This window comes from Bison bison, unplaced genomic scaffold, assembly GCF_000754665.1.
Source record: "Bison bison bison isolate TAMUID 2011002044 unplaced genomic scaffold, Bison_UMD1.0 scf7180017864068, whole genome shotgun sequence".
NCBI classification, from domain to species: Eukaryota; Metazoa; Chordata; class Mammalia; order Artiodactyla; family Bovidae; genus Bison; species Bison bison.
The window spans coordinates 1,862,433-1,879,505 of NW_011494640.1; positions in this window are offsets into that span (position 1 = coordinate 1,862,433).

Sequence of the window (17,073 nt, forward strand, 5' to 3'; positions counted from 1 at the left end):
CTCCAGGGGCCCAATACAGAAGGCAGGCCCTGTGAGGAGATAAGAGGGGGGTCTGACCTGCTGGCCCACTCAGGACACCAGGCCAATGGGAACCTCAGAGGCAGTCTCCCTTATAGGTGGCACCTCCAGGGCACCCAGGAACCACTGACATAAGCACCCCAGCGGGACACACTGCCCCAGGTGAGGGAGGGGAGGCCTGTCTTCAAACAGGGTTGAGCTACAGCCACCTTTTATAAAGTCTTCCCCTCTTCTGAGAGTTCACACATTTGCTTGTATGAGCTTTAAAGGCAACAGTTATCATTTATGAATTATGTACTTCTGTGCATTATTTCATTTCATGCTGGCAGCCACAGGCGAGGAAACTGATATCCAGTGGCTCGCCCAAGGCCACGCGCCGATAAAAAGTGGAAGACCCGGGATTCGGTCCCCGAAAAAAAGCCCAGCTCTAAATCACTCATGTTAATTGTCCATCACCCTCACATCGGGCCGCGCCTGACAGACATTCCCAATTACGTTCCCAGCCTGACCAGGCAGTCTCCCACCGCTCAGGGAACCCAGAACCCACCGACCCACTCGCTCTCACCTGGGGTCTGGGGTCTCTGGGCTCCCCTTCTCGGGGTTCGACACCCAGGTGTAAATGGGCTGAGATCACATGATGCCAAGAGCCCCCGAGGGCTGGGGGCGGAGTCTGTTGATACGCAAAGGGCGGGACCTCGGGCGTGCTGGCGTCGCTGCTCCGGCAGAGGGCGCCCTCTTCCACCCAAGGGCTTCCGGGAGGAAGTGCCTGACGAGAAAGGGCCTTGAATGCCTGCGTGAGAGTTTCATGTTGATCCTATTTCTGAAAGTACCTGAACCTCTAGAGGAATATCAGAATCAAATCTAGATTTTTTCCTCAATTACTTATTTTAATTATTGTTGTCTCAAATATAATTCACGTAGATGAACATGCAACACCCAACCCCAACAGAAAGTTTAGAAATTAAAACCTAAAAATGTCTTCTCACTTGCCCAGCTCTTGGGAACAACTTTCTTTCTTTTTTTATTCATGTGACTATGAATAATATACTCATACTTCTATTCCTTGGTTTATTAATGTCTTTGTTGTTCAGTCGCTCAGTTGTGTTCCTCTCTTTGCCACCCCATGGACTGCAGCTCGCCAGGCTAACAGTATCTATTGACTAACTGCTGTGTGATTTCATTACCAATCCTTCCTCTTTGCTCCTCCCAGTTTTTGTCTTTTATATTTATATGTTTTTTTGTTTTCCGACTAGTTGCTATTACAGTCGTCCCTTTGCCTGGGGAATTTGGTTCTCCAACTCTCAGGCACACCAGAATTCTGGAATCCTCAAGTCCCTTATACCAAATGGCATAGCCATTGTATGTAACCTATGTACATCCTCCCAAATACTTTGTCATCTCTAGACTGCTTATGATTCCCTGTACAGTGTAAATGCTGTATGAATATCTTGCATGTGCTTAAGAAATCCAAATTTTGCTTTTGGAGTCTTTCTTGAAATTTTTAAAAAAATATTTTCCATCTGGGACTTCCCTAGTGGTCCAGTGGCTAAGACTCCACACTCCCAATGCAGGGGGCCTGGGTTTGATCCCTAGTCAGGGAACTAGATCCCACATGCGATAATTAAGAGTTCCCAGGCTGCAACTAAAGATGGTGGATGCCACAACTAAGACTCAGTGCAGCCAAATACATTTATGTATCTTTTTTAAAAGAAATGTTGCTGACTTTTTAAAATAATTAATTTATTCCTGGCTGCTCTGGGTCTTGATTGCACAGGTTCTCTCTAGTTGTCGTGTGTTAGTTGCTCACTCATGTCCAACTCTGCAAAACCATTGACTGTAACCTGCCAATCAATCAATCATAATCCTCTGTCCATGGGATTCTCCAGGCAAGAACACTGAAGTGGGTTACCATTCCCTCCTCCAGGGGATCTTCCCCACCTAGGGATAGAACCCATGTCTCCTGCATTGGCAGGTGGATTCTTTACCACTGAGCCACCAGGGAAGCCCCATTTATAACATTATGACTATGTAAATACTTTCACTGCAGAACTAGAGATTTGACTGAGAGGTAGATGAAATTCCCCAGCATGAAACTTGTGCCATGTGAGACCATAAGAAGCTTCCACTCAATGGGATTACTACATTGTTAGAATTAATACATTTAAATATTGGGTTGACCAAAAAGTTCATATGATGTTATGAAAAAACCCAAACAAACTTTTTAGCCAATCCAATAAAGATGTTGGATGTTAAAAACATTATGTTGAATTTAGAAAGCAAGAAAATGTTAATGAAGGAAATTGAGTGCTGGGTATATGGAAACTCTCTGTACCAATCTTCATTTTTTCCCCCTCCAAATCTAAAACTCTTCTAGAAAATAAAATCTACTTTAAGGAAAAAAAAAAGGAAGCTGTAGTGTGATCCATATTGAAAACTCTCATTATATGGCTGTCAAGGTCACAAATGAGGTTAAGAGGTGAGATTGGATGTTACCAATGACCACAATTACTGCTCTAAAGAAAAATTTTTGAAGATGACTTCCCACCGTGGAATGTCCTGGTCCTGATGGCAGAGACATGGACCAGGGCCATTAAGACCAAGTAGACTATTTTTCTGGCCCATTTAGATAATGAAAGTCTCCCACAATTGGACAAGGAAAGGAGAAGCAGAGGTATCACATGGCATAGAGGATAAAAGGGCAATGGTGACTGATACAAACAGTGCTATTTCAAGCCAAGGTTTCCATACTCTGTTACGGAAAAACCCGAACAAACTTTTTAGCCTATCCAATATCTCAAAGACATGATGTTGAATTTAAAAAGCAAAAATATGTTAATGAAGGAAACCGAGTGCTGGGTATATGGTCTAAATCCTTAACCTATATTAATCCTATGTTTACCTCTTTTAATTTACCTTTAGTAAATTGGTTTAAAAACCCAGCAGGTCTCACTGTCTCCTGATATTCTAAATGTCTTGTCATACAAAATGATCAAGGTACAGTTTTGCCAGGTTTTGGCCCAATGCCCAATGAACTGTTTGCTGATTCCTCCACTGATTCATGACATCTCTGATGTATACCTTGTTCCCAATAATGCCTGGGTTTATTTCTGGATTCTTTCTTCTGTTCTAGTGATCAGGTTGTCTATTCCTAACTAATATGCCATTATTTTAATACTATGGTCTTATGATAACATCTTAATACCTCGGGGGCAAGTCCTATCCCCAGCTTGGTTCCTATTTTTCATAATTGTCTTAGCTGTCTGCATACCTTTATTCTTCCATATGAATGGTAGAACCATTTTTTCAAGTTCCCTGAAGAATTCTGTTTGGATTTATACTAAAATTTCATTGAATGTACAGATTGGGGGTATAACTGAATATGTATAATACTGAGTCTTCTAACCTATAAATTTGATTTATTTCTCTCCATACTTTCAATTCAATTTTGTGATTTTTCTCCACCAAAATATTGTGCATTTTTATTAAGTTATTTTGTGCTCTGTAATCTTTGTTGCTCTTTTTTCTTCTTACTTTTCCACTTGTTTATTACCAATGAAAAGGAAGACAGTTATATTTTGTGGACTGTGTATCCAGAAATTTTGCTGAACTCTCTCATTAATTGTAATATTTTTTCTATTGGTTTCTTATAATTATATGTAACTGTGTGATCATTAAGTCTGAAAATAATGACAATTTCATCTTGTATTGCATTAGAGTTATAGTTCCCTTTTTTATTTCATATCTTTTATTTAGACTGCATTTTCATTATATGTCATATTTCTTTTTCTAATCTTCCTGCATTGTGTAGCATTTGTAGTGCCATTTTGAATAGATGCATGGGAATTTTTTTTCTTTACTTAAATGGTAAATTTCTAAAGTTTCACAATTTTTGCTGTAGACTTTTGGTAGGTAATATATATTACATTAAGGAAATTCCCTTCTGTTATTATTACTAAATACTGTTTTCACTAATGAGGCAAATTTTATTGTATGTTTGCTCCACATCTTTTGATACCTTTCTACCTAAAACAATGCAATAAAATGCATTGATAACATTTTCTAATGTTGAACCATCTTTGCATTACTAATACAGTCCTTAGCTAAGTATGATTTAAAAAAAAAAAAAACACCACCACATTTGATTTAATACAGTTCAGCAGGGTCTTTGCATCTATGTTTATAAGAAAGATAGGTTAAAGATTTATTTTCTTATTCTGCCTTCTCTAGTTTTAGGGTCAAGTTTGTACTAGTCTTATAATATGAATCAGGTAGATTTCCTTTTTTTTATAGTATCTGTAACATTGTATGAAGATTTTCTACTCCTTATAACATTTGGTGAAATTCACTGGAAAATTATATGGTGCCACTGGCCAATGAGACATTTTACTACTAGCTTGATTTATTAAATGACTATTGATCTATTCAGTTCTTTTTCTTTTTGAACCAATTTTAGTAGTTTATGTTTTATGTCTATCTTATCTAGATTTTCAAATTTATTTATTTTTACATGTGCTCCCCATCCAGAACCCCCCTCCCACCTCCCTCCCCATCCCATCCCTCTGGGTCATCCCAGTGCACCATCCCTGAGCACCCTGTCTCATGCATCAAACCTGGACCAGCAATTTGCTTCACATATGATAATATACACATTTCAACACTACCCTCTGAAATCATCCCACCCTCGCCTTCTCCCACAGAGTCCAAAAGACTGTTCTTTACATCTGTGTCTCTTCTGCTGTCTCACATATAGGGTCATCATTCCCATATTTCTAAATTCCATATATATGCATTAATATACTGTATTGGTGTTTTTCTTTCTGGCTTACTTCACTCTGTATAATAGGCTCCAGTTTCATCCACCTCATTAGAACTGATTCAAATGTATTCTTTTTAATGGCTGAGTAATACTCCATTGTGTTTATGTACCACAGCTTTCTTATCCATTCGTCTGCCAATGGACATCTAGGTTGCTTCCATGTCCTGGCTGTTGTAAACAGTGCTGTGATGAATATTGGGGTACATGTGTCTCTTTCAATTCTGGTTTCCTCGGTGTGTATGCCCAGTAGTGGGATTGCTGAGTCGTATGGCAGTTCTATTTCCAGTTTTTAAAGGAATCTCCACACTGTTCTGCATAGTGGCTGTACTAGTTTGCATTCCCACCAACAGTGTAAGAGGGTTCCTTTTTCTTTGCACCCTCTCCAGCATTTATTGTTTGTAGACTTTTTGATAGCAGCCTAGGTCTTCAAAGTTGTTCATAGTACGGCACAAAGTTGTTCATAGTATTCCCATGAGTCAAAAAAAAAATCTCTGTTGTATCAGAGTTATCATCCACTTTTCATTCCTAATACTGTTTATTTGTGCTTTTTCTCTTTCTCTCTCTCCCGATCAGTCTTTCTATGTTTTGTTTTGTTTAATAATTAGATTTTTGTTTATTTTCTCTGGGTTTTTGTTTTGTTTTTGCCATTGTATTTTCTATTTCATTACCTTCTGCTCTTTCTCTCATTATGTAATTTCTTCTGCTTCCTTTGGCTTACTATTGTTCTTTTAATTCCTTCTCTTTTTATGACTTTAAAAAAAATATTTGTGTATTTGGCTGCACCAGGTCGTAGTTTCGGCACGTAGGATCTTTTGTTTGCAGTGTGTGAGATCCTGTTCCCTGACCAAGGATTAAACCCAGGCCCTCTACACTGGGAGCATGGAGTCTTAGTCACTGGACCAACAGGGAAGTCTCCTTTTAATTCCTTCTTAACCTGAAACTTCAGTCATTTTTTTTTCTTGTTTTTTAACAAATTATTTATTTTTAATTGGAAGATAATTGCTTTAAAACGTTTGTGAGTTTCTGTCATTACATCAACATGAATCAGCCATAGGTATACACGTGTCCCCTCCCTCCTGAACCTCTCCCTAAACCCCATTCCATCCCGACCCTCTAGGTTGCCACACAGCACCAGGTTGAGCTCCCTGCGTCACAGGACAAATTCCCACCGGCTATCTATTTTACATAAGGTAATATGTTTCAATGCTACTCTCTCAATCCATTCCACTCTCTCCTTCCCTCACTGAGTCCACAAGTTTGTTCTCTATGTCTGTGTCTCTATTGCTGCTCTGCAAATAGTTTCATCAGCACCATTTTTCTAGATTCCATATATATTCGTTAGTATATGATGTTTGTTTTTCTCTTTCTGTATAACTTCACTCTGTGTATCAGACTCTAGGTTCATCCACCTTAGTAGAACTGACTCAAATTCGTACCTTTTATGGCAGGGTGATATTCCATTGTATATGTGTACCACAACTTCTTTATCCATTCATCTGTCGATGGACGTCTAAGTTGCTTCTATGTCCTGGATCTTATCCATGTTAGGGATCTAGGTTGCCCGTTCCTGTATCAAAACCTAATGCCCAATGATCAGAAGTAAAGTTGAGGTGGTCATGCTGACTGTGTATTTTAATTGTACGTCTGCATCTGGCAGCAGGCTTTAAGTCAGAATCTTCAGAACAGGTAAATGTTGATGTTTATCACTAAAGCCCATCTTTGCTCCCAAGTGTTTGTGCCAACTTACACTCCCACCAGTCATTAGGAGAAACCCCCTAATGACTCTGCATCCTAATAGGTGCTATTTTTTCACTTCTTAATGACCACTTTCTTTTTAATTTAATTTTATTTTATTGAAGTGTAGTTGATTTGCATTGTTGTGTTTATTTCTGCTGTATAGCAAAGTGACTCAGTTATACATATATATAATACATTGTTTTTTAATATTCTTTTCCATTATAGCTTATCAAAGGACATTGAGTATAGTTCCCTGTGCTATACAGTAGCACCTTGCTTTTTATTCATTCTGTATGTAATAGTTTGCTTCTGCTAAGCCAAGCTCACAGTGCATCCGCCCTCCACTCTCCTCTCGGCAACCACAAGTCTGCTCTCTATGTCTATGAGGCTATTTCTGTCTCATAGATAGGTTCATTTCCATTTTTGACCACTTTCTAATTCTTAGTACCCTGCCTCTCACTCACTTTCTCTCTCTCCTTCTTCTTCTTTCTTTCCTGCAATACATATGTGTTTGGGGCATATATTTCTTTTCCATTTTAAAAGAAAAACAAATCTTTTGTTTTTTCAAGGAGTAGTTTGTTGAGAGTGTCATTTGCTACAGAAGGGCCTGGAAATATATATATATATATTTTTTTTCTTTTTTTGACCAACCTACATGTAGGATCTTAGTCCCAACTAGTAATTAAACCCATGCCCCCTCCATTGGGATCACAGAGTCTTAACCACTGGACCACCAGGGAAGTCCAAACCTGGAAATATAAAGACTAAATAAGAAAGGGCCCATCATATTACACATGTGGAATCTGAAGTATGATACAAATGAACTTATTTATGAAACAGACTCACACACAGAGAAAACAAACATGGTTATCAAAGGGAAAGAGGGTGGCGGGGGGTAAATCAGGAGTTTGGGATTAGCAGATACAAACTACTATACATAAAATAAAGAGACAACAAGGCAGTACTGTATAGCACAGGGGAATACATTCAATTTCCTGTAAAAAGCCGTAATGAAAAAGAACAAGAAAGAGCCTAACATGGAGCCCAGGGGCATTGGTGGCTCTAGCATGGGAATGACTCTGTCATAGAAGGGAATGAAGCAGGAGGTTTGCTAGCAAAAGGAAGGGGAGGACTGCAAGGTCAAGGGGAGAGGACTTCCAGGAAAATGAGCATTGAGTTTATGGCCAAAGGAGAAGGAGCCAGGGAAGAGGGGATGATGGAGACACAGGAGCAAGGAGCTAGCTCAGTGTTGAGAGCATATGGGCATTACAGCTCTCTCCTTTTGTGCAAAGAGCACTCACTTTAGAGCTGGACAGACATAGGTTCAAATCCCAGGGCTGCCATTTGAAAGGGTGGCAACACGCTTAGCAGAGTGGTGTGAGAATCACGGAGCACCTAAACCAGTAGCCACTCAGTGCTCGGTGCTTCTTTCCCTCCCTTCCTTCTCCCCAAATGTCTGAGGCCCAGACTAGATTTGGAAGCTGGGGGGTGACCCTCGGCTGAGTGGGCTGCAGGGCCAGAAATTTCCTGCATCCGAGGAAGGAAGAGGGATGGGGAGAGCTAGGGCCTAGAGCCTAGCGGGGGAGAAGCAAAGGGGTTCCTGAGAACCAGGGAGAGGCAGAGTGCTGATGGGGGAGACCTTGGTGCTGTATGTATGGCAGGGAAACTGCCACTGATTGAGGGCTTGGGGGCTGGGCCTTCCTGGCTGGGCACCAGCCAAGTGAGTGGATGTGGAACCCCAGCACAAAGGGCTTTGTCTTCCTGGCCCAAGAGGTGCCATCTCCGCTCCCAGCCTGCAGCCAGCCGGCGTGGCCCAAGCTGGCTTCCTGCCCCACCTGCCCCTCCTCCTGCATCTCCAACTCCGTGTCCTGAGGTCCATCCACCAAGTCCTCCCAGCCAGAAACCTAGAAGTCAACCCTACCTCTCATCAGCCATAAGGTCTGCCAGCCCCACCTCTCCCTCTGCTTCTCCTAGCAGTTCCAGGGCTGGGGACCTTCCCCAGGCACCAGGCAGCTCTCCCCTGGCAGGATTCCCTTCAGTCAATTACTTGACAGGCTGGGCTTTGACTGTCCCATACACCTCTGGCCACCACACCAGAGGCCACTACAGATTCAACTAGGGGGAAGGTCTCAGTCTTGACTCCCTGAGATGGACTGATTTTTGTCAATTGGCTTCTCCAGCTGCTGGGGAGGGGCAGAGAGGACAAAGTTTCTTTTCCATGGATACCTTTGTGCATTTTCTTCAATTCTGGCTTCTCAATCTGAAGGACCCAGGGAAAGAGGGGAGGCAAACCCGTGATGGGAGAACAGACGTCCCTGGGAACTAAGCTTCCCCAGAGGCACACCCTGCACGGCTTCCACCAGCCGGCAGCAGCAGAAGTCAGTGGGGCGGCTCACTCAGAGGTCACCGTGCCGTCCCCTCCAATGAACCTGGCCTGCACGGGCCTCTGGGTCACCATCACTCCACCTCCTCCCAGCTTCCTCGATTTGCTGAAGGACGAGTTGTGGACTCAAGGACTGGAAAACCAGAAGCAAACCCTTTGGGCCCCAGGCAAGAGACTCTGGAACACAAGGCATCAGTTCTGTGTCCTGAGGCGCGGAGTCATCTGAGGACAGGCACCACGGGACTTTGCTGAGGCTGCCAGCTGCTGGGACCCCGGCCCCTGGGACCTCCTCTCTGACTCATGGTCATGCCCTGGACACTGTGAACTCTGCAATCCTGGTCAAGGTTGCTGGGCACTGCCGGATCTCTGACTGAGCCCTCCTAAGATGCTCCTGAACCTGGCTGCCCCTGTAAGTTCCAGGCCGAGGCCGAAGGTTCTGGATTTCCCGTGCCTCTGAGCTCCTAGCAGCGGAGGCAATCGCTGGTCAGACGCTCCAAGGCTCCTGATCCCCAGCCTGCAGGGTCGTGGACGGACGCAGCCAATGATAAACCAGAGCCATGGCCGCTCAGGTGGACATGCTTGTGTTTATGCAAAGCTACTGGCACCTTGCCCAAGGCTGCTGATGCACACACATCGTATCAACGTGACTGCTTATCATTGTCGACCTTCGTCACCTGGCTGAGGTCGCATTTGTCAAGTTTCTCCACTGGCAAGGTTTCTCTGCGCCTCCCCCGCCGCCCCGCCCCACCCCCTGTACTCTTAGGAAGGCAGCCACCGTGTGCAACCCACATGTAAATACTGGGGAATTATGCTCCATTCCTTGAGGGCAGAATGTCTACGTAAATTGTTTGGAATTCTGCATGGGAGGTTTTTCTCTCCTTAATCATTTATTTATATCATTTATTCAATCATGTATTTGTAATCAGTAAGAACTCATGGGTATTTATTGTGTGCTCTGGGTTGTAATCCAATGCTACTTTATTTTCTTTTGTTGCTCAAACTGTTCCCGTTTTGGTCACTGGGAGCTCTTTCAATTGGCTCCCGTGTCCCTTTGACATTTGACACACCCCCATTATTGTGTGTGTGTCAGGGGGCAGGTATATTTTCTACCTCCTTGGAGATTTTTGATGTCAGTTATCAGATGCGGCTGAAACTCAGACTGATCCCTCCCCCCTTTTTCACTGGCCCCAGCCACTTGCTACTGCGCCTCTGACTGTAGGAGACCTCAGAGTTGCTGGACAAACTGAACTTGGGACCCTGCCCTTTCCTGCCTCCCCAGTCACTGCCCTGCAGAAACAATGCCCTTTCCCCTGGCTGAGTCTGTCTGCCAGTTTCGGCCCCAGAAAAGCTTGGTGACCATAGTGACATAATTGCTTTCCTCAGTGTGTGTTAATAAACATATTTAAAGAACAAAACAAAATAAAAATTCTGCTTCCCTATGATCTTTGCAACCTACCTTATCATCTTCATTCCTGAATGTCAGATAAATGTTCTTTTGCTGGAAACTGTTTTTATGACCTGCCCTCCCATCTGGTCACAGTAGCCATCAAGGTCTTTGGAATCAACCAGACTCAGATTTCAATCCAAGTGGCCCTGAGCAGTCACTTGACCTCTCAATGCATCAGTTTTCTCATTTGTAAAAGAGAGATAGTAATAGCCTCCAAATAGCTACCACCGAATGAGCCCCTGATCCATGAATTAGGTGGTAACTCACGAAATGCATTTAATACTCCTAACATACATAGAAAGTGCTCAGTAAACGGAAGCTATTCCCACTGTTACTAGTGGGAATCTTCCTTTGTCTCCCTCTCCCCGTCTCTCCCTCAAATCCGTCGTCTACTCTACAGCTCAGACATGGCCGTATCAGTCTTCCACTCACAATCTTTCCAGAAACCAGAATTCCAGAACCACTCACCATCCCGGGATTGACAATCTTCCGGAATCTTGTGCTGCTCAAGGACCTGGCCTCATCTTCCTTGTCAACCTAAATCCCACAAGACTCTTAACTGTTCCCCAAACAGGCCTTGCACTTCAAACGTCCTTGCCTTTGCCTGTGTTGTTCCCTCTGCCCATAATGCTCTTCCAGGCTGTCTTATCTGGAGGCTGCCAGGTTGGAAAGAGTGTGGACTTAGAGTCCCACAAAACTACGTGTGATCTTCATTTGGACCCTGGCTCTGTAGCTTATCAGCCAGGTAGCCTCGAGCAAATTCTCTAACCTCCCTGAGTCTCATTTCCCTTACTCATAAAATGATGATAAAAATATAGTCATTTCATAGGAATGTTATAAAGATTTCCGTAGATAATCTACATGAAGCATTTTGCATAATGGCCAGCACACACAAAATGCTTAATAAATGGTCCCTGTCTCTCTTCTAACTAAAATCAGGCAGCCAGGAGTTGCCTGCTCTGCTGTTCTCTGTTTATTGATGGATTCAAAACTAAAAATAGAACTGCAGCCTTGGGGAGTAGGTCCTTCCAGAGCTGGGAATTGATGCTCTTGGTACCACGGATGGAGAAGGAGCCTGCCTTTCCCTCTGGGGGCTACTCAGAGAAACACAAATCTTAGTGCCTCCGGCCTTTCTCCATTATTTCCAGGGCAGGCCTGTGGAGGCTGGACGAGCCCAGGCTGACAAGCTCTCCTAGCAGAGGGCTCTGCGGTCCCACAAGCTGGCTTCTAATTCCAGCCTTGCCATTCACGGGCTCTGTAACCTTGGGATGACAACTTGCTGTCTCTAAGAATCATTGTTACTGTTAGCCCGGGAAACTGACAATGGTAATAACCTAGTTTGTAAAAACAAATGGGCTTCCCTGGGGGCTCACATGGTAAAGAATCTGCCTGCAGTGTGGGAGACCTGGGTTCGATCCCTGGTTTGGGAAGATCCGCGGAGAAGGGCATGGCAACCCACTCTAGTATTCTTGCCTGGAGAATCCCCATAGACAGAGGAGCCTGGCGGGCTACAGTCCATGGGGTCTGTAAAAACAAACAGCTTACCACACACAGAGGCCTTGAAGCCAATGACTGCCAGCTCTAGGACTTTGGGTAGTGACTCCCCTGTCTGAGACTCAGTTTCCGTATCTCTGAGATAGGCACAGTAGTTTTGACCCTCCAAGGCTTGTCATGTGGGTCTAGAGAAGCCAGGGACAGCAGCTGCTGACAGCAGTGGCACCTGATGGGAACCTGAGTTATCCAGTGGTGCGTTTTCCCACCTGAGAGTTGTAAGGAGCTGAGACAGAAATTTATTTGAGCTGTTTGTAGCTATTGATCCACCAGCCTTGGAAAATGCAAAGAAATGGATCCAACAGAAAAACACCTGTCTTTTGCTGCTAACAGGCAAGCCCTGCCAGTGAAGGGACCACTTGTGTGTGATCGACTTCCCCTGCTGTCAGTTCATGCTCCAGGCGAGTTGTCTTGTCTCCCAGAACAACATGCTGACTTAACGAAAGCAGATCCTGAATTGCAGACAGGAGCCCCCATTTTCCCTTCTGTAGTAGTAGTCTTGTTTTGGTATTGTTTTGTTTATTCATTTATTTTTTATTTTGGCTGCGCCAAGTCTTCGTTGAGGCACACAGGATCTTCAGTCTTCATTTTGGCATACAGGATCTTTAGTTGTGACATGTGGGATCTAGTGCCCTGACCAAGGTTCGAACCTGGGGCCCCTGCATTGGGAGAGCAGAATCTTAGCCGCTGGACCACCAGGGAAGTCCCTGCAGTGGTCCTCTTAATAGTGAGGTCAAGGACATGCCTCCAGGTTCCAGGGGCACTGAGCCTGCGTTCTTTGATTGATTGATTGATTATTTTTGGCTGTGCTAGGTCTTCGTTTTTGCTCACAGGCTTTCTCTAGTTGCGGTGCACGTGAGCCCTCCTTCTTCACAAAGACACAGACGTACGGGACTTGGATGGCCCACAACCTCCAGGCCATTCATACATACTGGGTTGTTTCTGCCCTTCTTCCCTTTCTGGGACGGTCCAGTCAGGCTGTAGCCCCTCCCTTATTTCTGACCATGGGATAGATACAGAATCTCACGACGATAACATTAACGAAAATACACAATCCCATCACCTAGCAGTCCTCGGGGCAGGAGGATAGTGCAGAGATTGCTGCAAGAGGTCAAGAGCCCAGGGCCAGGGCACCACATGCAAAGGTTTTCCTCCCAGCCACCTGCAATCTTTGCACCTGAAAGGAAAGGAAATTGTGTTCTTCTTCACAAATGAGGAGACCAGATGGTCTTCTCAGGCCAGCAACCCAGGAGGACTGGTCCCACAAGGCAGGGGCACTGACCCCGCAGCTTCTAGGATGAGATGCTGCCTCTGGATCCTCACTCTCCTGCGTTCAGATCTCAGCTCCACCACTGGGGAACTCTGGGCAAACCCCTTGGTTTTCCTGGTGTGTGTATTTATTTGTTTGTCTGCATATTCACAGTACTCTTGCCTGAAGACAATGGGGTCCACTCTGGCCAATTAAAGTAGAAAGAGAATTTAATTAGGGATGTTAGGCTCACTGGACGATGGAGAACTCAGCTCTAGATCCAGCTCAGGAGCATCTCCAAGAAGCACACAGCAGAACTGAACTGATGGGGGAACTGCTGTTGCCATCACAAACCCAGACACCAGTCCTGCCTTGGCCACCATCCAGGCCAGCCAAAGGTGTGCTCCACACATAGCTGCTCCCACACAGCCTATCTTCTGGTTGATATCTCAGGAGGATGAGTGTGATTGGAGGAAAGTAGATCACGTGCCTATACCCTACAAGGGGAGATGACTTCTGCTTTGGGAAGGAGAAACTTAAGATATAAAGGCTAGTCAATATGTAGAAAAGAATTGTTTTTAACTGTTAGCCAGTAATGAATGATAAACATTCAGTACACCCTTCTTGTCTGTTTCCCCCTACCTTGAACAAAAGCTCTGTGAAGCAGGTATTATCTTGAACGTCTTGCTTTTTTTCTTAAATTTAATGTATTTATTTTTAATTGAAGGATAATTGCTTTGCAGTATTGCATTGATTTCTAGCAAACATCAACATGAATCAGCCATACGTTTACCCACGTCCCCTCTCACTCGAACATCCCTCCCACCTCCCCCCGATCCCACCCCTCTAGGTGGTTACCGAGGCCCAGTTTGAGTTCCCTGAATGTCTTGTTCACCTCTGTATCTCTAACACCTAACATGGAGCCTGTGAGGAATACACAGACTAAAGAAAGTGTGGGCAATGAAAGAACACCTGTGCTTTGAGGCTACTGGCCAGATTACAGTCTCTGGTTGGGGGAGGGGTACAGCTTCATGCTTTTGGGAAAGCTACTCCTTTTCTTTTTAAAAAATAATGTCATTTATTTATTTTTGCCTGTGCCATGTCTTCGTCGCTGCACAGGTTTTTCTCTAGTTACAGTGCAAATGTTTCTTGTTGCTATGGCTTCTCTTGTTGTAAAGCATGGGCTCTAGGTGCTCAGGCTTCAGTAGTTTCGGCCTCCAGACAGATTCTTCACCGCTGAGCCACCAGGGAAGCCCCAAAGCTGCTCCCTCTTTGTGGAATACCCATTCCTCCCATCCATGGGATTTCCCAGGCAAGAGTACTGGAGTGGGTTGCCATTGCCTTCTCCGTAGCAGCTTAGCAGCATTCCTCCCCAGCCCCTTACCTGATGGTGAAGGTGTCTTCATCTCTCATTTCCCAGTTTTGTCTCACCTCCTTCTGGAGGCCTTCCTTGATTTACAGCCCCATCCCTTACCACTGCCATTATCACCACTGCCACCACCCTGGGGATGCCCTGGGGTAGTGGTCAAGAAGGCAAGCTTTACAGCCTGGCTGGCTGATTTCAAATACTGGCTTCAGCTCTTACTAGCTGCTGGAACTCGTTCTGAGGATCATTTTCCTCATCTATAAAAAGGGGTAATAATAGTTTTTAAGTCTCAGAGTTGTTGTGCTGCTTCAATGAGACAGTGAAAGCAAATTCTCAGAACAGGGCCTGTTGCAGAGAAACGACTCAGACCACTGCTGATGCTGGAGCTGGCGCAACCCTTTCTGTTCATGATGAGGTAGCATCTTGATTGTGTTCATGCCTGTAACATCAACTTAACTGAGACCTTATGGAAATCAAGAACTGGGAGGACTTTTCCTCCCTTGCCCCATACCTTTCCATGTGGTTCATCTACCATGTGGTGTTTGTTAGGTAACTGATGAACTCAACCAAAGAAACGACAAACGCAAAGGAGGCTTTCCTGGTGATCCAGTGGTTAAGAATCCACCTTGCAGTGCAGGGGATGCCAGTTTGATCCCTGGTCCCAGAAGATCCCACATGCCACAGGGCAGCTAAGTCTGTGCGCCACAACTACTGAGCCCATGTGCCACCGTTTCTGCAGCCAGTGCGCCCAGAGCCCGTGCTCTGCAAGAGAAGCCGCCGAATGAGAACCAAAGCGCCGCAATCAGAGAGTAGCCTCCCATTCTCCACAACTAGAGAAAGCCTGTGAGCGGCAGTAAGTCCCAGTGCAGCCGAAAATAACATAAAGATCTTTTAAAAAACACAAAAACTGATAGATGAAACACTAAGTTTTTCTATTAGAAAACAACTGAAATGAAACTGAACACAGGGAGCGGGGAAAATGGCAAATGGTTAGTACCTTCATTATGTAAAGATTTCGCACATGGCGATAAAAAATATCAGAGTAGCTAAGAGAGATCTGGACAAAGGTCATGAGCAGGCAATTCAGGTGAGGAAATAGAGGAGTAAGTAAACATGGAAGAATATTCAACCTTCTGCAGGAGAAATAAAAATGAGATGCCAATGAAAGCAACAATAATACAGAATACAGAATTCTACGTGGAATTATTTAAACACTGAAAAATGTCCAAATAGTGGGAAAATGGTTACATAAATAATGACACATTGATTCAATGGCACATCCACCATGAAATAATCATGAAAACGTTGAAACAAGTGCTTAGGATACAGTAAGTTTACAAGCAGAGTGCAAAATTAAATTTCAAGCATGATCACAAGTGCAAAATGTTCATATGGACTTGATGAAAGCTTGGCAGAAGCTTTCTGAAAATTTAAAGAAAATGAAAACCGTTGCCTTCATAGAAAAAAAAAAAAAGAAACTTTACTGAGTATCCACCAGGCCCCAGACACTATGCCTAAGGAATCCCACAAACCTGATCTCACTTACTTCCCCATCTGTCCTCAAATAATCCCCATAAGGAAGGTGTTGTTCCCCTTTAGTTTAGGCAGCTAAGGCAGAGAGAGGGCCAATAGCCTGCCCAAGGTGGCACAGCCAGGAATCTGCAGGCTGCCAAGCCTGGTGTGCTGGACTCCAAGCCCAGGCCTCTTTCCAGCACATCAGATGTGTAAGATGGATGGGGTCCAGTGGCTTCTCTTTCTTTTTAAACATTGCCTTTAGTGCTGTTTAAATGTCATGTGTGCAATCAAAACACAATTAAAAGAACAACCGAAGCTGTCTCAGGCAGCTTAGCCCTGGTCCCTCCGAGAGTTCTGTGGACCAGTGCCCCACCCTGCTACTGGCTGATGCCCATGGTTTTGCCCAAACAATATCAGGAAAAAAACCTTGCTGAATCTTCTGTCCCTCTTCATTGGATTAAAAACCCCTGGGAGGCACCTGGCCTTTCCTCACTAAGACCTTCCTTCCCACCCAGGGTATCCCAGGAACTCTGGCTACCCCTGCAATGGGGATCCCATTATTAATGTCAGAATTTCAAAAGGCCAAATGGGAATTGTGCTTTCACCATGAACAAAGCCTCATGGGCTACTGAAATGTCCGTGTCACTGCTTGAACGGTATTAGGGCAACATGGGGGAAGATAGCGGAGTGTCCTGACTCCGAGCACCAGGAGGACAGGTGCAGAGCACTGGAGACTTGACAGGGTTGTGGAACACCAGCTGGGGAAGTCAGGGAGAGCTCCTTGGGGAGGTGACTTTTTCAGTTGAGAATTGGAAGATACGTAGGAGTCATCCAGGTAAAGAGCAGAGGAAAGGCAAAGAAGGATGATTCAAAGTCTTGAAGAAGGAAAGATGCTGGGCTTTCAAGGAAATGAAACCAAAGAGTTCACTGTGGACAGAGTGAAGAACAATGAAAATGAAGCCAGAGAGGTTAACAAAGGCTGATCCTGTGA